The sequence below is a fragment of the Sciurus vulgaris genome (assembly GCF_902686455.1).
Source record: "Sciurus vulgaris genome assembly, chromosome: 2".
Taxonomy (NCBI): domain Eukaryota; kingdom Metazoa; phylum Chordata; class Mammalia; order Rodentia; family Sciuridae; genus Sciurus; species Sciurus vulgaris.
The window spans coordinates 195,633,578-195,660,521 of record NC_136462.1 but is presented as its reverse complement, the minus strand read 5'-3'; the positions used below and the strand labels follow the sequence as shown (position 1 = coordinate 195,660,521).

Sequence of the window (26,944 nt, the reverse complement as noted above, 5' to 3'; positions counted from 1 at the left end):
TCCGCAGGAAGATGTCTGACCATGGGTCTGCCTGTTGGCAGTCCCTGGACTCAGCATCCAGGTGTACAGTCCACCCTTCCGGTCCCCTGGGTGACCCTTCTCATCTCCCCAAGAACTCACCCCTTCCAAGGCCACATCCTCACAAACCCCCCTCCATCGAGCTAACTGCAGCCACGTTCTCTGCTCATTTAACCCACAGTGGTGTTCACCCGGGGCTCAGGAGCAGCTGCACCTTGCAAAGTGCTTTACATGTCCCCGAATTCAGTTCCGCCCCTTTCGCCGTTCCAATGGCACTTCCTTCAAGAGACCTTCCTGAGCCCTCGTCCTAAAGGTGCTCACCCCTTCTTCTCCAACGCTGCCCCCATGTGACTTCGTTTTTCTTGCATAGCATTTAATAATCTGCCATGCGTTACAATTTTTGTCCGATTCTGCCTTGTCTGCCCCCCTACTTGATAGTAACCTCCACCAGAGTGGGGACCTGGTGTGTTCCCGTCACTGTTGTTTCCTCAGTACCTTAGCCTTTAAGTTAGTGCTTCACCATGTCAACTGGAAGGCTTTCACTTGCTGTGGGTCCCTGCCCACATTTTATCACACAGTACGCTTCACCTTGTGAGTTAGGGGTCTTCACATTGGACTTGAAGCCTCGGAAGGGCAACGCTGGGGCTCGTGTCCTGTTCTGCACAGTATCCCACCTTCAAGAAGCAGTTAGGAGACCTTTGCTGAATTGAGTCAGCTTTCCAGACGAGGGAACGATGCTGTCAGGTGGCCCGGGCGTCCTTTGGAGCCCAGGGTAACAGTGATTTCATTAGGACCTTCTTTTCTCAGGTACTGTTCAAATCTCAAGTGTGAAGCGCAACCATCGAGGCTGACTTATCAGTGTTCATTGGCATGAAATTGCAAAAAAAAAAAAAAGGCCAATTACTGTGTTGATTAAATTCTTAATGGTATCCCAAACAATGGTGTTATCAAAAGAAAATGTGGGCAATTTCTGTAGGAAATACTTCTCCATCGAATTCATCTCTGCGTGTGTGGGTCCAGCCGTGCACCGTGTCTTACTCCTGGTATAGAGCTCAATTTTTCTTATTGACTGATTAATTAAACTTTAAACAGTTTTCCCCACGGGTTTAATCAGCCGTGCGGCTGGCCCGGCTCCGGCTTTGGGCGCGCGCTGGCACCAAGTAGCTATCACTGCGCTGGAGCAGCTGGGAGGAGCCACCGAAGGGGCCTTGGGACCAGTCTTCTTCAAGGACTAATCCAGCCTCAAAATTGTCATAAGCAAGGCAAAAGGTACAATTTTGCAAGAATTTTAAGACCTGAGCAAGGAACGGGTAACACACTTTCAACCCATATTCTCTGAAGACTTACGTCTAAGGTAGGTGGACTTTGTGCCACTTGAAAATTATTGAAAGTTTTGGTTGTTTTTCAGATTTTGAAGAATTCCATTCCGCAGTGGAAGCCAAGTGTGATCCTTCAGGCTGTCAATTACATCTTGTAGGAGGCTTTTTTTTTTTTTTTTCTCTTTTTCCAGGGCCCACTGTTCTTTGTCTGATTAACAGCACCGTGGCTTGGACTTTCTTCTGGACTACAGTCCCTTCCTACCATGCAAGTTAGGACACACCAGCAGTTTCAGCCACCTGATGAGGAGGCCAGCCAAGGCCCGAAGTTCTTCTAAACACACTGTCCCTCTGGCCATGGCGCATGGTCCAGGGATGGACTCAGTTTTGAAAAACAGTAGTTGCAGAATTTACAGTGTGGATCTGGAATGTTCCTCAAGGCTCATGCTTGGTCCCCAGTGCAGCAGTGTTCAGAGGTAGAACTTTCGGGAAAGAACTGAATCATGAGAGCTCTCACCTTATCAGTGGATCAATTCATTAATGTGTTAATAATCGGATGGCATTATCTGGAGGAAGTGGGCCACTGGGGGCATTTCCTGGAAGGGTAGCTCTTGTCTCTGGTCCTCCCCCTTTGCTTTCTTGCTCTCTTTGCTTGGTAGCTGTTACACCTTCTGCCATGATGTTCTGCCTCACCTTAGGTCCAGAGCATGGAGCCTACTGACCATGAACTGAAACCTCTGGAACTGTAGGCCAAAATACATCTTTCCCCCTTTAAATTGTTTTACTCAGGTATTTGTTAGAGTGACAAAACAACAACAACAACAACAACAAACAAACAAACAAAAAACCCAAAAACCCCAAAACAACAACAACAAAAAAACTGACTAACATACAGAGAGAATTTCTTTGGAACCACTGGAGGAAAGCAGTCCTTTCTTTCCTGATGACTTTGACTCTGGGGGACCACCTTCATGAAGAGAGAACCTTTTGAGAATGGAGTTGGCACAGAGCAAGTGGTTAGACTCCTGAATCCAGCCATATCTGAAGCCAGACTACCCTCACATTTTGCAGCTAAAAGAACAGTAAAGTCCCTCTTGACACCAATGTGGGGCTTATGTAGACGATATCCCTCTATATGCCATTGTGGACTTCGAACCGAGAGCCCTGAAGTTCCCTTATTTACCCACGGACCAGATCTGCCAAAAAGGAGCACAGTCGTCTTGCTAAAATTTCGTTCATCGAGGAAAATGAAATTCAGGCCCCTGAGGAAGAGACTCAAACAAACACCACACTTACAGCCTAGAGGAACTTTGTCCCATGCCGCTGCCTCTTCTTTGGGCCCATTCCTGTTCCCTGAGATCTATTCACTCTCCTAAAAGTGCCTGTAGCCCCACCCTCCTCTCTCCTCTGAAGAGACTCTGGCCTCTCTCCTTAGCCTCTCCCTCTCTCCTTAACCTCGACTCTGGCCCTTCTCCAGGTTTCATATTTTGAGTGGCAATTATGCACAAGTGCACCTTAATAAATTCATCTGCCTCTTCTCTGTTGATCTGCTTCTTGTCATTTTATTTCAGCAGACTCAATTCTTAAACCTTCAAAGGAAAAGTCTGAACTTCCCCTCACCAATCCGAGTTGGGCTCTCTGTCCTCTGAATGGAAATAGTCCCAAAGAATATTCAAATTATACCCCCCTAAATGTGTCCTAAAAATCTGAAGTTCCATTTGGGGAGTCGCAAATACAAAAACCAAGGTCCCCTCCACTTGAAAACCGTCCTGTGTTCTAGGGCGGAATGACTGGAAAGGATTTTGTAGCCAGGATTCGTTAGCATAATTTGCCACAGCTTTTCATTAACAGAAGCTACTCTAAATTAGTATCATAATTAGAGAAACCATATGACAAGAATTAGGTCTCTCCAAACATTTTATTATTATTATTTTTCACGAAAGAAGCAGCTCAAGTGTCTGCCAGTATCTTGTCATTGCTTATGTAACACTTGAAATTATTGCAAAGTCATTTCTCTTTCATTTCTTATGTAGTCGGGGACCCTGTGTGTGGGAATCCAGGAAGATGACGGCATCCACAGGGGAGGGCAGAACTGGGTGGCCCCCAGTCCTTATGCCAGCAGCTCCTTGTGACCTTGAGTCCGAGGCAGCTTGCTCCTGAACTTGCTTTTGGACCAGGGTGCGCTGGGACCCGCCGTCTGGGGGAGATTAGGGGGTATCCCTCTGCAGTTTGGCCTTTATGAACGCCTCCCACCATCACAAATGTTAAAATGTATTCTTGCTATTATTTAAAATACATCAACACTTAATTTTTCTGCTTTAGGCAAAATCAAATAGATTTTTATGGGCACCCCCCAAATTTTCATTGTTTCCACGCGTGAGAAAAAAATCATAAAGCTTTTCTTTGACCCTGAAAAGTTCCTTTTCCCCCCTCTTATTTTAAAAGGCATGAAAACCCTTTTCAAGGCCCGATACGTCTTGTGGGCGCTAGGCCCGTGGTGCCGGATGGCAGGGGTGGCCGGGAGGGCTCTGGAGAATTCCTGTTGTGCTGTGGCTCTGCTTTGTTTCACACGCGGAAAAGCTTTTTATCTTTCATCAGAAGTTTAATTTTAAATGGAGATCTTGGATAACTGCTTGGCGACCTCAGGCAAGTGACTTAAAGTCTGTGGGCCTGTTTCCTCGTATGTAAATGGTATCATAAGAATCCCTACCTCATAGGGTGACTGCGAGGATTAAATGACTCAATTCGAGTAATGTGCTCAGAAGAGTCTGGCAAACACAGCAAATCACTCAATAAATACCAGCTCCTAACACTACTGCTGCTGCTGCTTTTATTATTTCCAGACGGATTCTCTGAGAGCATAATCATCCATTTGTCTTCTCCTTCTTTTCTTCTCCCTCCCCCCACTCTCTTTTAATTACCAGAGACGACGACCTTTTATGAAAATCGGGAACACGACAGAAAAGAGTCGGAGTCCGGTTCTCACGCCCTTGTCACCCTGCTGCCCGGCGGCGTGAGCCCCGTTAAGAGTCCTGGTGTGGACACGTGCTCACCCTTCGGGGTGGTGGCCACTCTTCTTTGTCACTGAACTTGACACTCAGCCATGTTGCCACGTCAGCACACGTTTGCAGCAGGGGACGGTTTCCTTTGCCCAGCAAATGGGTCCCTCAGCACCTCCCTGGCAGGACGCTTGCTACCCAACGGGGGCCCCGTGTTCGAGGCTGTGGTCCAGCTGTTTCGCGTCCGTGTTCTTTCACGCATGGACTGTTCCTCTTCAAGTTACCGGAAAGGGCAGGGCATATTAGGAAAGTCAAACTGACTCCACTACAAGTCGGCCTGTACCCAGGCAAAGCTGCCATCGTGGCTCCATGCTGACTCCGGTATTCGTGTTTTGACCAGTTTGGAACCAGAACGGACAGCTTTCTGATGTGCACCTGAAAGCTCAAGTGTGCAGTGCTAACTGGCAGGATTCTTTTGTGACTAGATATAATGGATGTATCTTAATTTATTTACCTAGACTCCAGTGATTGGTATTTGAATGGTTTCTAAGATTTCATTGGTCCAAACAGAGTTCGGCTACTCTGGGCCAGGCCTTGACCCTTCTGCAGTACAGAGTAGTGTACAGGAAGTACAGCTGGGGGTGAAGGTTCAGGTGCATTTTAAACGTGCATAAGCACCATCCTTGATGTTGGGTTTGGAATCTTTTTCATGCTCAGAGAAGGTGATTTCATGGCAAGGCAGGACAAGTGGCAGCTGGACCCCATGGGGGTAAAGCTCCTAGGGCAAAGGAGAGCAGTGCTTAGGAGAAATCGGGGCCTCTGCAGTCAGCTACCAAACCAACCAGGCTGTGGTAGCATCCAGAGCCTCATTCCTGCCAGGCAAGTGCCTCAAGTGCAACTGCCAAGCTACACACCAGTCCTCAGAATTGGCCACTTAGCTGTGTGACTTTCTGAGAGTTAGTTAACTGCTCTGAGCTTTGTCTTTCCTCCTCTCAGCTGGGATAATGGCCATACCAACTCTGCAAGGTTGTTGAGTGCCTTAACCGAGAAAGTCCCACTGAAGTGCCTCCACACATTTGGCCTGGCCCTGAGAAGTGGTCCATCCAAATGTGGTGGAGGTCACCATCAAGTGACAGGTAGGAGGAGAACCTGCTTTCAGAAGGTCTGAACCAGGCCCTAAGCTCTGGGGCTTCTTGACTTCACCTTCTCAGCCTCCTCAGCAGGTCAGGAAGAGTAGATCTGACTAAAGGAATGACCCGGGATCGAGAAGAGGCAGTGGATGGGAGTCCCACTTCTCCATTTCTGTATCTACCAAAGAGAGGGAAAGTCCAGAGCAAAGGACAGAAGCCGGATGGCAAGGAGCCCTGCTCCGGGCGCCACGGTGAGCCTGTGACTGGGAAAGGCTTCAGGGAGGTCCTCGTCTTGGTCCAGGGTTGCATTTTCTAAAACTAACCACTTCCACTCCCGTCTTCTAAAGAAATTGGTCTTGGGGCTAATGCAGCCCATTTTTTGTCACCTGGGGAAACTGGTCTCGCGCCAACGCGTGCCCTTCAAGGATCGGAGATGTTTGCCTCTGTGTTGTTTTACTGGCATTTTGACTGGATCCTCCAGTGAGGAATAAGGATGCCAGTTAGACTAGCTACAGTTTGGAATTTGGGATCTGGACAGGATTTCAGAGTCTGGCTTCATGGAAGCGGCTTGGGACGCTCACACATTAACGTGGCAGTGGGTAAAAGTGGGATTCAGAAAGCCTCTGTGTGTGTGTCTCCACCAAGGGAGGTCCATGGTGGGGCAGAGGGCAGCCAAGTGCACCTCCCCTCTCCTGGCCTCATGCTTCTGGGACCTTCCTGATTTAAAGGACCTGTCACTCCCTCTCTGCTTTTAACTACAGCAAAGTCAGATCGTGAGCCCCACATGCGCTGCTCCCTGTGAGTTCTCTGATCTCATTTCTGGGGTGCATGGACTTCTCAGCCACCCTGGCTGCCTGCCAGTTCTACTTTCTTCCTCCTCCTGGTCTTTGCCAGGGCAGTAGCGAGCCATCCTGGTGCACCTGAATTTCAAACAGGGCAGGCTGAAGGAGGAACAACAGTACGTTGATTAGGGCATCATTATCCCTCTGAACTGCATCATTTATATCCCTGGAAAAGACGATGCCGGGTCAGGAGCAACAGTGTGAGTCAATAATTTGTCAGGTTGGAGCAGGTGGGAAGGGGCGGCGTAAGAAATCACCCGAAAGGCGAAGAAAACTGAAATGGATGGAGTCAGAAGAGTAATAAGAAAGTGATCAGTGAATCCACAAACAAGGAGAGATAAATCAAAGAGCGCCAGGTGGATGGGAGCAAAGTGGGGGAGATTCAAATGAGCAAGATCTGCGCCTTGTCAAGGCAAGGTTAGGCACTCGCCTCAGTCACTGCTGTCCACCAGGGCTGGACAAGTGCCCAGGAGGACATGAATCTTTCCGGGGCAGGGAGCTGGAGTGCAGCAGATTTCCTAGAGAGTATCAATTTGGATTATAAAAATCCCAAGGTCTCGCGCACTGACAGTGTGATAGGTAGAAAAATGGGGCAGCCTTCTTGCCTCTGCTGCAGCCGCGGAGGCTTGACGCTCTTCAGACGTCTGCGTGTTCACACAGGGTGCACAGTGTTCAGAAAAGACCCAGCTGCAAAGCCTTGAAGAGATAAGGGTTTCGTCCACATGCCCGTGACCTTGGAGCTCACAGATAAAATATTTTCCCCTGTTTGTCTTAACTCGGACAAAGTTTAGGCCTGAGTGTTAGAGTCAGGAGAGGAAAGCAAGGACTGAGAAAAAACAAGATCGTCATCATGACCATCAACAGTTGTAACGATCACAATATTCGAGGGTCTACACGGTGCCAGGTGCAGGGCCTGGCGCCTGAAGACCTTAGTCTTCACCCTTCCAGGAATCCTGTGGCCACTGATGCTGTCTTTATTTTTCAGATAAGGAAACAACTTCTGAATGCAAAGGCCCTGACCAGAGCCACAGCTCATAAGTTATAGAAGTGGGATGTGCCCCCAGGACAGCGTGAGCCGAAAGCTCACACAGATCTCGCTGCCTTCTACAACTGGCGCCTATGGAGTGTTTTTGGAAGCAGAGGATGGCATTGGGGTGGAGCAAGATGAGAATCCATTCGTAGGGACCCCCCACCCCCACCCCAAGCCCACCATGAATTTCTTGCATAGAAAAATAATCAGGTCCGGTGTAATGGGTGTGGGTCTCACATCTAAGAAAACCCACCGGATGCAGGTCAGAGACAGGACATGTTCCCAAGCAGGGCCGAGGCCCTGTGTTCCCTTCCCAGCATCAAAAAGACAGAAAAAGATCTAACCCTGTAAAATGGATAGTGCAGCTGTATGCTCACACCAGGATGAAGATGGAGATCTTTTGACACAAGTATTAAAAGGACTGGGATACATTTCCTAACATTTGGAACCCCCTGGTTTATTTCAAATGTGTCTCAAGTCAGACATTCTTGGTCTACGTTCAATGTAGAAAGAATATGTACATGTTGCACAAAGCAGAATACACCTGTTTGGAATTTTTTTTCTATCTTCTGAATTTACATGAAGCACTGTCCACAAGCACAAAGCTGGAGAGAAACCATCCCTCCTTGGGATGAAGCACTATTTTAAGCTCAGATATATATCTGAAGCTAGTCACCGACTCTCTCCAGATCTGTCCAAATTCTGAGTTTTTCTTGGTTAGCATCATGATTAATTGCTCAGAATTTATTATCTGAAATATCGTGGACAAATACAGACTGGAATCCATCACATGCTCACTGGATGACTCTCAGTAAGTTACTTAACCTTCAGTATCTCAATTTTCTCTTCTGTAAAATGGTGTTAATAGTAATGGCCTCAAAGAGTTATCAATAGAGAATTAAATAAAAGAAAGTTTAAAAAAGGGCTTCATATAGTGGTCCATGGTCAGTTCCCAGAGAACGTCAGTAGTAATTACCATTATATTTCTGTTGTAGACGATGATCAGATTCTACCCAATAGAAGGAGTTACAGTAGTCACATTTAAAAATTAAAAGCAAATGAGTGAAATTCATTTTTGGTGATATATGTTATTTAACCTGATACACACAAAATATTATGTCAGCATATAATCAATATAACAATGAATGAGACAGTTTACATTCTGGTTTTTGGACGAAGGCTTTCAAATGCAGTGTGTTTTGTACCTACGGCACATAACAATTTGGACCTGCTGCGGTTCAAGTGCTCGGTAGCCCTGTGTGGCGTGTGGCTGCCTCCCTGGACACTGCAGAGCTAGAGAGTTTGAGATTAAGCACCCAGTGCAGGGTTAACACCGGATTCAGCATCTACATGGGTTTGGTTAAAACAAACAAATTGCTGAGATCTAAAAATCAGGAGAGTTCACCTACAAATTCAGTTTTCAGTTGATCTTGGGAAAGCCTAAATCTGGCAATGAGGCCACTCTGCCCGGTGCCCTGGATGGCAACAGAGCTGGCCTGGTGGGGGACAGGATGCTGGATTCTGTCCGCTGTCCCCACATTCCTCACCCTAGTGCCCACTCTGCTCATTCACCGCCTGCCTGGCCCCGGGTGACCTGAGTCTGAGACCTCATGCTAAACCAAGGATTCCCCAAAAGGGAGCTTAGACTTTGGTTCTGCTGGGACCCAGTCCCCTGCCGGGCCTACTGAGCTTCGCTTGGATAAAGCTGAGTGGGCCGGGGGTTCATCTGTGCGTGGCTGAGCTCTGAGAGGACAGTGAGAGCTCAGAGGATGACAATGACTCAAATTGAGAAGGATGGGAAGGACCCCACAGCTCAGACGGCGTCCCTCGACCTGCCCACGTCCGACTCATCTATGATGGCTTTGCACAGGGCCGTGGGAGCCCGGGGGAAGCGCAGAGGCAACAGGGACTGGCAAACCCTCTCCTGAAACAAGGAAGAGCAGCCCTGCCCCTCCCCCACCGCGGGAAGGGTTGCCGGTTCTGCACATCAAACCCCGATGCCCATGGAGGACGTAGCTGCACCTTGCCCTAAATGTTCACGATGGTGGAGAAGACATGCAAAATTATTAACGTATCTGCCTCGCTCCATTGTACAGAAGCATGTACCAACTTGCAAAGTCTTTGTGTTTGGATTAATTCCTTTTGTGCCAAGCCTTCCAAAGCTCCCAGCTAACATGATGTCTACGGTATCATTTAGAAAGAACGTGATGCCTGGAATTTTAAGTTGCTCCCTTAGGATGGGGAAGCCAAGGAGTAGTAAGACTCTGGTCACTGGGTCAAAGCCAGCAGATGTTCACTGAGGTCCTGCAACACTCCAGCCGCCAAGGGGGTGGTGGGTCCCAAGGATCGCAGCCCCTGGCTTTGTCCTCTAGTGACTGTCTGCAGCATAGATTCAGGATCTAGCCCCTTCTCTCCACCTCTGCCATTACCTCCCCAACCCAGCGGTTCTCAACCAGGGGACATTTGTCAACAATGGAGACTGCGTGATTGTCACATGGTAGGAAGAGGTGCTGCAGACCTCCGGGGGATTGAGCCAGGACGCCACTGAGTCTCTTCACGGTGGGGAGGACTGGCCTCACAACAGTGGAAAGCTCTGGCTCAGAAGGTCAGCAGGGCTGAAGCCACGCCACTCTGGTCCCTTACGGTAGACTGAAAGCAATGTTACTCCAAAGATGTTGGTCTCTGTCTCCCCAGAATGAGGGATACCTTACTCTGTGTGACAAGAGGGTCTTTGCTAATGATAAAATTAAGGATGTTGGGACGGGGACATCAGCCTGGATTATCGTTTTGGCCATCCTGGTAATGACCCAAAAGGGCCATGAGATGGGGGTGGGACTCAGACGAGGAAACCTGACCACAGAGACAGGAGTCAGGGCGGTGTCCCTGCTGACCTGAAACAGGACGGCAGCCAGGAGCCAGGAGCAGGGCGGCCTCTGGGGCCCGCGGAAGGATCCCAGCCCCGTGGACAGCCTGGTTTAGCCCAGTGAGACAGATTTCTAATTTCCAGGCTCCCAAGCTGTATGATAACGTGTACGTGTTGTTTCCAGCAGCTACACCTGGGCTAACGCATGGCAGCCACAACCTGAAAATAACAGCCTAAGAAGGTCAGAGGGCCGAGATGGTTCTGCTCGGGACTCATGACTTCCCCTTGTTCTCAGAATGGAAAAGTCCCCACCGTGGCCACAAAACCCATTTCTCTGGACTCGATCTCTTTTTTCTCAAATGGAAAATTTCAAATACTTCCAAAAGCAGATCCGGTTGCATAATAATCTCCAGGTGCCATCAACTAGTTTTAATGTTTATCAGCTCGTGGACCATCCCGCTTCATCTAAACCTCCCACCTTTATTCCCACTGGTACTTATTTTGAAGCAAATGCCCAACTTCACATCCTTTCATGGATAAATATCTTAACGTGCATTTCCGTAAGAAGTGGACTCCCCTTATTCTCACATCCTCCCAATAGTAGTCATAATAATAACCCCTTAATATCACCAAGTAGTCAGAGTGTCCAGTTGTCTCACAATTGAACTCACGTTCCCCGCCGTCTCTGTTCATGGTGCTCAGCCACACGAGTTCTTGGGAGTTTCTGGGACTTCGAGGTAAAGACCAACCACAGGGCCTTTGTACCTGTGGTTGCACAGCCTGGGAGCCCACCTCCCCTCCCCGGTTGGTCGCCTGGCTCCATCTCTCACTCTTACAGGACTCTGCTGAGACCAGACCCCCACAGCAGGGAGCAAGAGGCGGATTCTCAAGGAGTCGGGTGTGCTCTCAAATCCCCTTTCTCCCTTTCCTCAGAAGCTGCTCCTCCTGTCCCTCAGTCACAGCTGTGGCAGGTGTCACCCAAGCCCTAGCAAAGCATCTTGATGTTCAGCAATATGTCGCCAATGATTGATTCTTCCCAACCCATCGATCCTCCCAGGGTTGAGCTCTAAATTTCCTTCCTCGAGTAAATGATTCCATACCTGAGCTTTCATTTTCCCTCTGGGGATCAATAACTACGATTCACACACGTGCTATGTCCGGCACTGCGATGAGTGATTGATGCACATCTGCTCCTCTTGGTCACATGTGCCCCAGACACTCTTGCACATCCCAGTTTTGCACACTAGGGAGGCTGTGGTGGCAGAATTCTGAGATAATTCCTAGCCCACAAGATGCCCTGTCCCCGCCGTACCCTGCACACATCCAACAGTCACCAAGGGATGTTTGAAGTGGGTGTTTTGAAGATGTTTACCTTGGATAGAAAATATCCATGAGTCTCGATTTTAGTTCTGTGTAGACGCGTGAGCAAGGATAATGCCACAAACTCACATTTGGAAGGAGGCCACCCTGCCCAGGCTCTGTGATGAGGACTTTGTGTGGAATCTGTTACTGAAGCCACTCACGCAGGAGAGCAGAGGACTCAGGTGGGTGCTGGGTCTGCCAGAGCCACAGGCCTGTGGGTGTCAGAGGTGGGATGCAGATGGCAAGCTGAGCAAGCACCTGCCCCGGCAGCAGCACTGTGTTACTTCTCCTGGGATCAGGCAGTGAGGAGGTTGGGACTAACACAGACATGACTTTCTGTTTCTTAACCTCTGGTGTCATTAATATCTCAAAAATATTGGATATATTTCAAAATCAGCAACGGATATGGTTAGCTCAAGATCAGTCTTGAGATGATTGAGGACCCCGTGTGGCACTAAACCCCAAAGCTGGACCCAAGCCGGAATAAGCCAGCCCCAGCTCAGTCCCTAACCATCGAAGTTGGGTCAAGGTTTGGAGCCACTCTGGGCTTATTATCTTGAAAGCATAATTTTCAATATGCTTTTCTGTCTTAAAATGTAAAAATCAAGAAACATAAAAATGTGTTTCTTTTTTCTTTTTTTTTCTTTTTTTGCGGTGCTGGGGATCGAACCCAGGGCCTCGTGCTTGCAAAGCAAGCACTGAGCTATCTCCCCAGCCCAAAATGTGTGTTTCTTAATGTTCTTCACTTTTAATCAAAATTCTCCATTTGATATTGCTCGGGAATCAGACTGTCCTGATATGATGTGGGACTCCTTCATCTATTAGCCCTGTGACCTTGGGCAAGTCATTACCCCTCTGAGCCATGATTCCCCTAAGTGCAGAATGAGAAGAAGCCTTGTCCCTATTTCCTAGGGTGTTCTGAGAGTCCAGCACAATCTGTGTCTCCATCCTGAAGTGCTTCCAGAGGTACTCAGTCAGCATGTCGAATGGGCCTTTGATGTCCACACCTACCATTAGAACGCGAAGGCCGGTTCTGGTCTTCACATGCAGAAGTCATGTGTGAAGTGAATGCTGGTTCTTACAGAGGCCCAAATTCTTGACAGGCTTCCCAGCTGACAACCTTGCAGCTAACACTCGTGTGGATGTTGTCCGAGAAGCAGGTGTTGGCTTTCCATACTCGTGTGTTCTGTTCTAGGAAACTTCTCTTGTCTTGCATGAACTGCAACGTCCTTAAGATATCACTTTTAAGAGAAAGCACTGAATTTTGGAAAGCAAGATCTTTTTTTTTTTTTTCCTTCAGAACTATGGAAGAATGCTTGGTTGAAAAGAAACTTCACTGCCTATTGGGTCTCTGTCCCCCTAAAAAGCCCTTACCTCCTAAGGAGACGGCCAAAGTGTCTCACTCCTACACACACCTGTTGTTTGTCCTTTGAGCCAAGTTGAAAATGCTCCTCCCTAGCTGCTGGAGAAAATCACATAAGCTCAAAGGAACAGCCAGTCAACTAAAGGTCAGAAATTTGAACGTTTGCCTTTTCTGACCCCGCATCAACAGGTGGCCGTCAGGTGGACACAGCTGGGACCAGGATGCATTCTGCAGAAGCGGAACACTGGGTTCCCCATCTGAACTTGCTAACGTGTAATTATCAAAAACTTTGTTTCCTAACCAGGAATGTATTGAAGAGGGAAATAAATTATACGCTTGACGGTGACTGAAGGTTGGGGAAAGTAGGGCCATTTCCCTCTGTGCGAAGATGGCGATTTCGGTTTGCAAGAGTAAATTAAACCTTGGGGAGGGTTTGTCTTCCATTAAATTGAACAGCTAAGCAGACAGAGAAGATGTGAATGTCACCATGAGAAAACAGCGAAGGTTACATATGAAAAGAAACCCTCGTCTCTTTAAGAGTCTCCTCTTCTGCACCCACCTACCTAAGAAAGGCAAAACCCTAAATTGCATGGTGAGGATCAAAATTTTTTAAAAAATTAAAGATCATAATTCCATTGCTCTACCATATGTTATTAATGTCTGTCAACACTGTTTAGCCAGCAACTGCTGACAGTTCCATATTTGCTATCTAAATACATCATAAATAAATCAGTAATGAACCGCTTTGGTAAACCTTCCTCGCTGATTGGAAATACAGATGGAGTAAACAAACTCCGCTAAAAGTATATACAACTGTTTAATGTCAAAGACAAAGTCACACTGTTATTTGACAAAACAGAAATGAAAATGGGATGGGACCGAAGGGAGGGAGATCCCGGAACAGAACGACAAGGCGGTGAGGAGGCCACGGCCCGTGTTTAGACGTGCGCTGCTCAGACTGTGTGAAGGCAGATTCCCCGGGGACACGGGACATGGGCCACCACGAGGTGAACGGGTGGTTCCGGCCTCTAGCCAGTGGGTCCGGGTGTGTGAACTTGGACGATGTATGTAAATTTACCACATTTGGAAATCTGGCCAACACAGGACTGCAGGTTTTGAGCCATGTGGGGCTGAGTAATTAGAATTGTTTGGAATTTAACCCCAAATACCGAACTGCATTGGCGTGTGAATCAGATCAGTTTTTTGTCGGCCTGTTTTAAAAAGGTGCATAACTCACCCTTCGGAAAGCTTCAAACCAGACCACGCCAACAAGCAGCCAGGGGCAGACAGGCGGAGCTGGACCAAGGGACTGGATCACGTTTCCTTTCCGGTCCCTCCGAGGAGAGATGGGGTAAGGTAACTGAAGAGGCTTCTGGCTTTCTCTCGGAGGTGGCCTGCTAATTAAGAGCCTCACTAGGTGGCGTCTTCCCATTTGTTGAAAGCACATTCCGGCAGCAGATCCCCCAAGCCTCTGGGATGGAGTCTGGGCCTGAGTGAGGCCGCAGACGTTTCAGGCTATTCTAGGGATGGACGATACTGAGGAAGGAGAGTTCCTCTGGCTCATGGAGAGGGAAGGGGACTCTTAAAGTTGTCTGGGAATCCCAGGAGCTGAATGCCTCTTCCTGATTGTCAGCGCCTTAAAAATTCTTTGGATCCGCGCATAGCGGAAACCAGGAGCAGAGCAGCAGAAGTCTCAAGTGACGGAACTCAAATGGCTGCGGCTGGCTTCTCGACAGAGACCGGACAGAAGTCCTCTCAAGGATGGGCTGCCCCGTAGCAGACGAGACGCGCCTCCTGGTCTGCCTACCAGCCAGCCATCGCTGCTGTTCCAAGCACAAAAAGTACGTCACTCTGAACGGGGACATTCATCCGCAGGCTCCCCGTTCCTACGGTCACCTGTGGCTCAGCCTGCAGACACTGTGTGTACTGCATAAATCTGACTCCGAGCAGGGTGGGCGAGGGAGAGGGGCATCCCTGTGACATACTAGGTTGGCAATGGCGCTCCTGCCTTCCAAGGTAGAGAGGGGGGTTTGTGGAAGTTGGAGAAGATCCTTGTGTTTTTCCCCAGAAAAGTCAAGTAAGACAAGCTGTTTTGTTGGCTGGAGATTGAGAGAGGCAGGTAAAGAAGGGGTCACCGTCCTGGTAAACTGAGGGCATTAACCCTTGAGGACTACGTAAACCGGAGATTCTGGAAAACGACACGGTGCACTCTGCGTTCGAAGCCGCCAAAGCCACACCCGTCCAACGTCAGGAAGAGCTGTCCTGGGAGGGCCCAAGGAGAGCCGTGTGAAGGGAAAAACTCGTATCTACAACCTCTTACTTTATTTACCGCTATGTTTTTTGCCAGTACAGTTGTTTTCGTCTGCTTACCTGGATGAAGCAAGAGTTATGCATAATTCAGGAATGAAATCGCTATCAACTGACACTGAAGATTCTGAACAAATAGATACCAAACTTATTTTTTCTTTAATGCCCCCATGACTCAGAGACTTCTGTGGGAGAATGCCATCGTTCGATCGGTGCTGGCGATCTGGATTTTGCTTCTACCTGGTGTCACCACCCCTGAGTTTGGTCAGCACCAGGAACCAGCCAGGAGATCTGACTCTGCAGAAGTCCTGCTCCTCTGCCCCCAGTCTTTAGTCCCACACCTAGCGGCCACTCCCGGCCTTCCTAGTCACAAAGGGACAGCCACAGAGTGAGAGTCATGACAGAAGGGTGAGAGTGGAGGGACCTGCTGATTTACAAGGCCTGGAATAGCAGCTACTAATGCGCCTTTGCACGGATTCCATAATCTTTGCAAGGTCACCATCAGAACTAGCCTGTGATTGATTCCCAAGCGAAGCTCAGCACTTCACATCCATAACGGACATTTCAGAACAGAAGGGAGCTGGCTCAGGAATCCACGCCTTTCTCCAGCCACACAGAGCGAGCCTCTCTCCCACATGGGTTGGCGGAGCTGGGCCTAGGCCTCACCTGGGCCTTAATCATGATCAGATTAGGTCAAGCAATTAACGCCCCTGGCTCCACCAGTCCCCATCAATTCCCCGAGAACCCCCTCAACTGCCACCTTACAAAGTTTCCTTCTTGGAGAGCGACCCTGAAGCACACCCCTAAAGGGTTAAGGGGAATGAGTGACAGCCCTTCGGCATGATTTACAACGTGGAGCCCCGTAGTGAAACCAGGACTTGATGGATGATGCTGGAAGTCGGAGACTAACCATAAATCATGTCTTTGAATCACTGACAAAGATAAAGGAGAGAAAGAAAAAGCAGTGGCATTGACATCCACTCTCCCAATAATGTACATTGACTAGTTACAATGCCGAGCCTTAATTAAAAAAGCCGACTCGAGGTATTCACCTCGGTGGGGAGATCCTACCTCTGGGGAGGCTGCTCTTTGAGATTACAAATCAGAGTCCGCGCCTCTTTCAAGAAGGTCACTACCACGAGACGTTCAATGTGAACCGTACCAGGCTTCCAGCAAGGCAGGACAAACTTTCCACACCAACCAGGCCAACTGAACAGAAGAGAAGGGCCGGGAAGCAGGTGGAGAACCCCGCATGGTGGAGGCCGGGAGACACACACGCGGATGAACATCAGAGGGAATCCACTGAATACCAACCAAGAGACGGTGTCTGTCATCCGACCACACCCAGACCAGATCACCACATCACCAGAGTGGCCAGGAGACAAACAGGTCAAGCAATGGAACTTGAGTCCCAAGTCAGAGCAGAGCGGGAGCAGGAGAAGCCTCCCAGTTGGTTGGCTCCATCTTTCCTCCAGGATCTGGATGCGCTGGTTCCCTTTCCTCACGGGCAGGGTGGAAGGCCCGCTCTCTCACTCTCTGCTCAAGATGGGTTTCCTCTCAGCTCAAGCAGAGGCTGCTTTCCTGTGGGGGCAGCAGACGCAGGCTCAGATGTGCTTCCTGGGTTAGTCAGCAGATGCACACTGAGCACCTGCCGGGCTCTAGACCATTCCCACCATGTGAGCATGGGAAGGAAGGATTGGGTGCTAGGGAAAGTCATTCCACCGAGAAAAGTACTTACTCAGCCTCAGCTGTGATTTAGCAACATGGTTGCTGTTATTGTGATCTTTTTATTTTGAAAATATCACAAAAATAAAAAAATTTTCTAAACCTATCCATTTTGAGTCTATTAGGCTGGAACCAAAGCAATATAAAAATAAACAACCCAAGAGAAAATATAAATAATAAACAATCCAAAGAGAAAAGAAAGAACATTTGAAAAGAAAAAAAGGAATATTGGGGAATGATATTGGCCAAATTAATATCATCATATCAAGTCCATGTACGAACATGTAACAACAAATCCCAGTATGTACCACTATAAGGCACTAACAAAAAATAAGGCAAATAAATGGAAAATTCATCACCTCAGCCATAAGCCAAAGTGTGTGTATGCGTGCCTGCTGACGTGTGTGTGTGTTTCTCTTCAAGGTGTGTCGGGGTCAGACATCCTGCAGCACTTCCTGTCCAGAACTGGGCAGGTCTTCATGTTCTGTCCAAGTCAGGCAGCCAGTGAGAAGATGGAAGGAAAGTGTTCGAAAATGAAGACGTGTGGCCTCTCTCTTCACGGATCTCCACCAATGGACGTTCTTGGGAACGGCATTGAAGCAGATGTTGCTCAGTTGAGACTGACCACAAAAACTCTGAAACCCCGAATTCACTGCATGTTGCGGAATTCCAGATGAAACACATGACTGATTAATTGCATGAGTAATGTACATTACACATGCAAAGCAATTCGTAATAGTGGCTTATATAGGATTTACAATGACATAATTATGCCTCTAGATTTGTCATTGATGTGTACGTTAGTGTATACATATAATAAAAAACAAACCTGGCATGGCCAGCAAGCAAGAATGTTGAATGGGACATTTTAGGGGACTCTCATGATACACGCAATCTGTATCCCTTGAACCGCCGGAAGGCCAACCATAATCCTTGGCACTAATGAGCAGAAGTAAATAGTAATATTTCAACATTCATGATTTATCTCATTAACTCGAAGGGAGAAAAGTAGCAAGGACCACGGCCACAGCAATGAAAACATGCCAGCACTGTCCAGGAGGCTCAGAAGAAACTGCTTTCCTGCCAGGGTGATGCCCACTCTTTGTTTCACAGATGCCAAAGGACTGGGGAGCATCTGGGCTCATCTCTGGGAGGATTGTGGGTTTGGAATCCAGTGTTCAGCTACCTGGAAGCTTTCATGTTGGTTTTGAACTTCACATACATTAAATCCGCATCATCTATCAATCTTACAGTTACATGTCACTTATGAAAATCTACTGAGTATTGTTTTCATCTTGCCTTACAACAAGCTGCAAGGCCTCCTGAATACTGAACAGTGCTGGAAATATGGCACATCTTTTATTTTTAAAGGTCTCGACAGTTTGGAATGGCAGGATTTCTTTGTTGAAAATGGCACCTCTGCACACCGAGTGGGGCTTTCTTCTCCATTTTCCATTCTGCCCAGGAGCAAGAGACACTGTCACCCTACATCATTAGGAGAAACACAGTGGTCCCGCAGACTCGCGGCCACTTCCTGCCTTTGAACCCTGTTGGCGTAAGCCGTTAATGGGGGGACGAACTATTCAAGTGGGGTGTTATCCAGGTGTGGGCCCTCAGGACACGACTGCTTGAGCACCTGCTTAGCTGTTGCACCTGCTTTCCTGGAAGTCTATCCTCGTCCTTGCTTAGATTTGATGAGAGAGAGAGAGAGAGAAAGAGAGAGAGAGAGAGAGAGAGAGAGAGAGAGAGAGAGAGAGAGATACAGAGATAGATATGCACAAAGAGAAAGAGAGACATTTGAGAATCAGCCATGCAGCGAGAGGTGCTTCCTGTTGCATCACTTTTCAAAGTTTCCACGTCCCCTTCGCTTAGTCTATAAATAAGGTCCCGAACACTTGCTGCATGTTGCGCACTGAGACACACATCTCAGAAACAGAGCGAGCACCCCTGCCCACGTGGAATTTTGGGTTCCCTGAATTTTGAGAAGTGTGCTGTGGGCACAAAACCCACTGCCATTTGTCCTGACAAACTGCCTGTTCTGATGTACCCAGTGCCGTGATCACAGCCCAGGACACCTTCGGGTGCAGGATCAGAGCTCTGTGACCTGCTTCCTGTTGCGTTTTCAAGGGCTCTCATGATCGTCTGGAGAGCCATGTTGGCAGGAGGTGGCGGCCTAAGGGTGGCTGGAGTCACATGAGCCACTCCATCAGGGCCTGGACGTGCATGGGTGTCAGAGGGCCACATGCCACCCGCTTCCTGCTTTCCCTGGGGACAGTCCCACAGTTCTCTTTTTCCCAGAAACGCTTGTTGGAAAAAAATGATTGTCTAAAGCACATCTCCTTTTCCTTTCCCATCAGCATTTCCTGTCCTCTCACCTTAAAAAAACAGCCCTCAACCACAAGCTGCCTGTGGAGCCTGCGCAGCTTCAGATCTGCACGGCCTCCGCTAACATCCTGTCGGGTGCTAACGTCCCGCAGCTGTTCTGCGAGGACCACCCGGCTCGCCGCGAGCCACATCTGACAAAAGGATCCTGCTCGCTTCCAGAACTCCTCACACAGTTATTCTTGGATAAAAGGTAAAGCAAATAGCCAGCCAAGTGCTCACTGCTGCAGAAACAAAGCCCGTCCAGCCATTCATCAACGCGGCGACGCCGGTGTGCGTTAAGCACGGACACCTCTCCCATTACAGCTTTAAACGCTAACATGATATTACATCAGAAATGACAAATGGCTCTGGGGGGCCCAACCTATACTCGATCGATACCTGCTCGGGAGGAAGAACCGTCTCGAGCACGTCGACAGAGCGAACAGGACGCTGCAATGTTTCCTTGGAACCACAAGCCACCGGCGCTCATCTGGGCGTGACATTTTTACCAGTGCTCCCTGGCCCCCAGATGTGTCCCTCTCCTGGATCTGTGCTACACTGGATTCTGAGAGGAGTGGGCCAAGGAGGTCGACCAGGTGGCTCCCAGGTGGCAGCCTGAAGCTCACTGTGGCTCTCCACATACAAAGGCAGGGCCCCCAGAACCACCCAGGCGCCATGAAAATTGGCAAAGGGGCAAGTGCGGAGATCATGCCCTTGGGTTTTCTCTCTGTCTGGCCCCGGATCCTTTTCTAAAACCCTCTTGCCCCTGCCCCTGCCTGGCCCCAAGACAGGGCAGGCTTTCATGTTTTGGTTGCAAAGAGGTGACTGCAAGGAGGTGACTCTGCTCCAGGTGATTGATGAGGGAAGACTGCTGACCAGAGCTGCCTCCCTCCCCAGCGTGGGTGTATTAGGCAACGCCAGGCAGAGGATGACTTGGAAAGGGATACAGGACTTACAGCAAAGGCGGTGGGCAGAGACAAAGGGTAGGTGATGAATGGCAGCAACAGTTGATAGAAACCATTTTAATAACTGGGTACTTTGATTGGACATGCTGCCTCCGAGCACAGGGGTGGAGATGCAGACAGGGCTGCTCCAAGGCGCAGGGTCTGTGCATGTGAGCAGCTTCCTGCCTACAGCTGACACCTGGCCTCAAACCCCCAGGTACCTGCAGAGTCTTATCAAAGTCACTGACCTGCAGAGCTTCAAGGCTAGGGTTTCTGGTTTAGAATGCTTAAAACTGGTACATAGGAACATCTTCAGGCAGCTCTGGCTTTTCAGCAAGGTTTGAATATCAATGGCTTAAACCAATAGCATGCTGGCAAATGTTTAATACATAGATCTCAAGAAGAAAAAAAAAAAGTACTATATTGTAGCATTTCCAGGTTTTCATGGTGTCAATATTCCTGCCATGGCCAGCTGCAAGCAGCCAGTGAAGAAGCTGGAGAGAGATGCACAGTTCAGCTCTGGCTAGACACTGCAAGCTGGCTCCAGACCATCACTAAATCAAAAGGAAGTATGAAAGAGTTAATAGGAGCATGCAATAGGGAGAAGCCAAATCAAGGCATGGTCCTAGTGGGAGAGGGGAGACAAATGCTCTGTCGGTCAGAAGCCCACCCGCATGCTGGTCCCAAGATGGCGCCTTTCACACCATGTCTAGGAATTCATGGTGTTCAACCCGGACCATTCTGCACCTTGAGTTATGAGAGCCATGATAAAGGAATAAAGGTTAAGAGTCAATAAAATCATTGTACTCTGATGATAGATGTAGAAGAGTATCGTTAAAAATCCCTTCATTAAATGACTGATTCGGGAAATGGTTACTAATTAGTGTTAAGACCATTAACTCAGTGGTTGATGGGTAACCAACATTCATTTAGTGGAAAGTAGGGCCAGAAAGACCACTCTCCAGTCGCCAGGGGGCAAAGGCACTGTGTATGCAGCCATTGAACTGCCATCATCTTAGGTCAGAGGCTATTTGGGACATCACCAATCTGGAGCAAACAAATTAAGTGTTTTCAGATATATGGCAATAGAGCCTATGCCTTTGATGTGTGTGTTCTGGTAAAAAGAAATTCCAATTTGAACCCATGAAATGTTAAGTATCACTGCTGCAGGGGATGGAGGAGCCAGTTAGACGCCAGGAAGAAGCTCCCAAGCAAATAGTAGACTAAGGAAGGCTGAGGAGACCAACAACTGGATGCAACACCTTGTCCTGGATTTGGTGGTGGTTTTACCACTCTAGCTGAAAAGAGTCTTTCTGGCACACCTGGAAAGGGATGATCTGGCTATTAAAAAACAAAAATTATTGAAGGGGAAAGTAGATGTTTGTGCCTGAAAATATCCGGTTACATAACGGCATGAATATTATGATCTTGTTTTGTCTAGGTAAACATATATGCACAGAGAATGTTCTGGAAGTATGCACACTCAGGGTGTTCATGGTGGTAATCTCATGGTGGTTGAAAATAAGATGTTTTAATTTTCTTATTTTTGTTTGTCTCTACTTTCTAAAGTTTTAAAATTCGTATTTTGATCCTACCATTTTTTAAAAGGATATTTTAAAATAGAAATAAAATGCTCAGAAATGCCAGTGTTGACCTCTGACAACAATTAATCCCAGGATATCTTAACACTCAGAACAAGTAAGTCGAATCTGTTCATCTGGGCTGAACCCTGGGGGGCTCTGGTCCGGTTCACCACTGCGTCCCCACAGTCCAGACTGGCCTGTGGTAGGAGACCAGGAAGTGCTGGCTGGCTGAATGGAATCCATAAATCACTTCAGAGTCTGCTAGGGACACAGATCTTGGTGCCTGGGGTGGGGCGAAGCCAAGAGAGGACAGATGAGAAGATGATTTACTCCATGATGCGGCACCGTAAAGCCTCAGTACTACGAGGCCAGAAGGAGACAGTGATGGCAAGACAGAGGCAAACACAGCAGCTGGGAGCCACTCAGGAGGAGGAGGAACTGAGGAGGAGCTGACTTCCTGGTTGTGACATCCCACGGCTTCTCCCAGTGCTGGGACAGTGGCGATCCAGCACGAACCACCTGCATCTTTCTCAGGGGGACACTCAAGGCCCACGGGGAGTGAGAGCCACATCTGTCCCCAAAGCAGAGAGGTGGAAGAGGCCACCAGAGGTGCTTTCTGTCTTGGTCCCATTTCCCTCAGATGGGGGGCCCATCCCAGCAACTCTTTTCTCCTTGTCCCACTGAAATACAAACTTAGGCAATACTTTGTGCTACCTCAAGACACGAGGCAGAAACAGTGGCTCTGACGTCAGGAGATCAGGTTCTGGGTGGGCCAGTCACCCATCAGCTGCATGACTTATTCCGCACTGCTAAGGAATCGCTCACGGCCTGTGCGCAGACTTTTCTGCTTGAGAACTGTGGGAAGAAATGGATTATATGCATATGTGTGTGTGTGTGTGTGTGGGGTTGTGTGTGAACAATCTTCCCACACACTGCTGGGGGCCTTGAATCCCACCAAGCAGAACTGTCTACAATTTGAAGAAAGCACTTTCTCAAAGCCCCCAAATCCCTGGCTAAGCCCTCCTTTGACAAACCACATGTTGGTTTCCAGTTTTGCTGTGTAGGCCCAGGGCCTGGGCCAGACCAACGCCAAGGAGACTCAAGTGTATCACTTTTGCTCAAAGTTTCAGAGGACAGGGCCACGCCCCGGACATTCCTTGGCTCCACACCCTGGTACTCTTCAATCAATTCCGACTTCAAAAGGACTCTGCTCATGGGAGACCTGAATGTCCCCAGGGAGACGGACTTCAGGAGGGCCTTCCCACACTCTCCTTTAAACTTTTATACATCATCACAGGCTGGATAGGGGTGTGTCTGAGGAGACCCTGATTGTTGATCCTTTGTCCCCCAAACAGGGAAGGGTCACTTTCTGTAGCTGCTAAGAATTCGTACACACTGTTCTCTAGATAAGTTTGAAAAATGAGCTTGAAACTCATGGCTTGAGTGCATCTTGCTTATTAAGTCAAGTTCAAGGAGAGGGGAGACCAAGCCGGCTTGTCTTGACCAGAAGTGTTTCTAAAGTTCCATCTTAGCCGGACCACACAAGGTCACGTTAAATAGTGGTTTGTGTCTAAATTTTGGGGCCCGAACACACTGAACATGTACAGGCTCTTCCCCTCTAGAGATGGAAGAAAGAGAGAATTACAGGGGGAAATTAAAACTCTGGGAACAAAGTAGTTGATCACATTTTTTCCCTCTGGGCACATTTATCAAAGGGATAACGGGAGGCTTGGATGACCAAAAGTTAAAGGAACTTTGGCAAAATATGCAACATTTTAATTCATTGTTGGTGATCATTAAGTTAAGTATATGATCAAGGTAATCCATTTAATCCCACAAAACAGTTGGTTAACTATTTGCAATTGTGCACTTAATGTCAGTTGACATGGGCAACCCCTGAGAGCAAGCCCTGACTCCTGCCACTGTGCACGCTCAGCATGGGTCAGAGAATTTTGCCTGCGCTTGTGAAGTGAGGGAATAAGTGAATAAATGAATAAACTGACTCCAAGGCCATGCTGGAGCCATCGTGGGGGCTTACTAACCACTGAAGAGGGAGAGGAAGGGAAAGAAGGAAGAGAGGGAAGGCCAGACGCTGCACGTGGCACACAGTAGGTGTTCAATGAGACTGAGAACTCGCGTCCAGGGCCACCAAGCACCAAGTCAGAGAGTGGGCCCGCGTGTGTTGTGACCATCACTCCTTCACCTGCTTCCTTCCCTAGGCTGCGTTAGCTTTGATCTTCCTGGTCTGCGGCACCAGCTGGCTGAGGACAGTTGTCAGTGACTACATGGTGGCGGAGCCTCCTCTGCACCCACCCCTCCTGGGCTCCTGGTGTGTTGGACACACCCAGGCCGAGGAGTTTGTGACCCTAGGAAGGTGAGAGGAGCTGGGGAAGGCTGTGTGGGAGGGACCAGGAAACGAGGTAAAGGGGCAGGCGGGTGTGATGGCAGCCACTTGGGAGTTTGCTAGGAGAGCCGGGGACCTGACAGGTTCTGCAAGAGCCCAGCCCTGGCTCCCAGAAGCCACGGGTCTGCCCCAGCAATACGACTCCTCGCTCCTAAGCAAACGCGTGCTGGCAGGGTGCTGGGGAAGGAAGCTGATGGTGTGGACCTTTCCTCGTGGGATTTTAGAAGATCAGAGTTCTCCTTTGCCACCCTGTTTATCATGAGCAGGCCAGACTGAGCCAAAATCAGGAACAGCTGTCCGGGTGTGACCCCTGCAGACGGCGTTATTTTACCCCACACTTAGTTCATTTGTAAAACTGGAATAAAAGCAATGTGGCAGATAGTGACCAAGCCTTTGAGATTTCTGGATAGTTTGTTCTCCTTTAGGGTCATTGCCCAGAGCATTATGATTTAGGCAAAGTCAACTGTCCCTCCAGGGAAACTGCCATCATTCCTAGTATTTGAACAAAGTTTGAATAAAGTAATAAATTCTACCCATATACAAAAATGTAATGAAATATGGATTTTGGTAACGTGCTCTTTCTGCTGATATGCTAACGAGATACAACACGCAATTCTACCAACAGGTTCAGGAGAAGGTCCAATGCATTCCCGTCCTCTCCCAAGGTCTATCTTTCATTATAGCCTCTTTGGAGCCAATGAAATAATTAATGTGCAAAGACTCAAAGCCACCTGAACTTCACCCAATCATTTCTAAAATGGATCAAGATTCTATAAATGGCAGTTTATGCATCTATGAGACGCATCTGGGAAGTATGCCGTTTCCTTTCAGAAGGTGCTTCTATTACGGTTTGTCTGAACATCATGTGATATTACAGTTGCTAGGGTAACTCCATTTTTTTTTTTTTTTTTTTTTTTAAGGAGAACAACAGAGTAAATAAGCATGTAAATCGACTTTGGTGCTATGTAAATTCTAGTGAATCTGTTATCGTTACCTTGACGATTAAAAAAAAGCTGGCATTTATCTTCTCTGGCCCCAAGTATGCTTTGGTTTGAAAGGAAGATTTGTAAGGTATGTGCACATGTGCTAAGCACTGGGGACACTCACGCAGGGATGCCGTTAAGGTGGTGTTTCAACAGGAAAGGAAGCCTGGACGGTGACCGTGGGAGAAGCGGACAAGAGAGAGGATGCGCACAGGCAGGGGCTGGCCAGTGTGTCCACGCTGAGCCATCACAGGGAAAGCCCACTCAGATGGTACCCGAGCTTCTGGGCTGGCTGGAAACCCTGCCCACATCCGGGTGCTTTGTCCCCCTGATGATTTGCCTGCATGCTTGGCATCCCAGCATCTGGGCCAAATCTGCCCAGCAGCTTTTGGTGAGGCCAGCATTGTGAATGGAGCACCTGAGACCAGGAAAGGCAAGGAGCAGGGAAGCCTGCGAACATTTCTGACTCTTGCCCTCACTCCCCAGCTAGACATTCCATCGTTCCTCCACCAGTCTCCATTTTGTAATTGAGGTTGGCAACAGAGGCCAGGATTAGACTCTCTGAGTCAATTTGGAAGAATTCCTTGGAAGAATGAATGAGAAAAAGATGCTCCCACGGAGATCCCTTTTGAGGGAAGAGACGGTTTTGTAATGATAAGCGTCAGCATTTCCATCAATAAAGGCTGAGATCACAAAGGGCTTAAAGAGAAAGATCCAGGACTCCACTGGAGACAAACCCACTGAACACAGTCTGACTATGTGGCGTGGTTTTGACTCCTTTCCGTTTTAAGAATCAAACTGAAAGAACAACTTACACTTCTAGAGAATGGATGCTCTGAATTGCTATGCCAAGTGTCTAAGAAAACTTGATATTAAGTTATTAGTTCAAAGAATGCATGTGATAGGAATTCCTGCCAGAGAAAAAATTTTTAAAATGGGTATACCTTGAAAATACAAATTGGTGGCAAATTCTGCGTCAAGCCTTTGACTATGACTATTGGAAGTATGAAAAAATACAATGAAGAAAAATTAAGGGCCATTTTGCTTTATCTCCTTAGGATGCGAGGATCGTAACCTTTCATGGCTATTTCCCTAATGGGACTGTGGGATCTTATCAAACCTCATAAAACATGATTGCACTCCTTCACTCTGAAACCACCATGTTTTACTGCTCATTGAAATTAGGAGGCGCTTGGCAATTTGTGTGTCCATTTAGTAAGCCAGGGTTCCTTCCCCACCTCTCACTCACCCCCCCGCCCCTAGGAGCGATGCTCTTGTGAAGTCTGGGGAGCGCCTCACGGCAGAGGGAGTCTTAGAATCAAGGAAACTAAAAACGAGAGAATCCAAGCTCAAGGGTGGTGACGCCTTATGCAAGGAGCTCGGAGTCCCCTCACATGGCGGAGTGACAGGCACAGAAATCCATAGCTGCTTCCAGGACCCCCCGCCCCTTCCTACTGAGTGACTGGGGAGAGCACCCTGCACACCAACGCCCCAGCATCTGGGAGGTGTCCAGCGTGGCGGCAGAAGTTGGCATGGCATTGATGATACCTCCCCCTTCTACGCAGGGAACAGCAGGTGGCATGGAAATGGAAAGTAAAGGAGGTTAATTTATGGAAATTATCCAGGTCATGCAACCAGGAGGACATATCAGGCAGAGCTTCCAGAGAGCAGTAGTGTATGTGGAATCCGGCTGTTAATAGGTAATGACAAT

General features: G+C 48.3%; 1 protein-coding gene across 1 annotated transcript in view; it reads right to left on the bottom strand.

Annotated features, from left to right (window-relative positions):
• Positions 1 to 26,944, bottom strand: part of TSHZ2 (teashirt zinc finger homeobox 2) — a 236,373-nt gene that overhangs the window by 36,752 nt on the left and 172,677 nt on the right. The gene's annotated exons all lie outside the window — the stretch shown is intronic.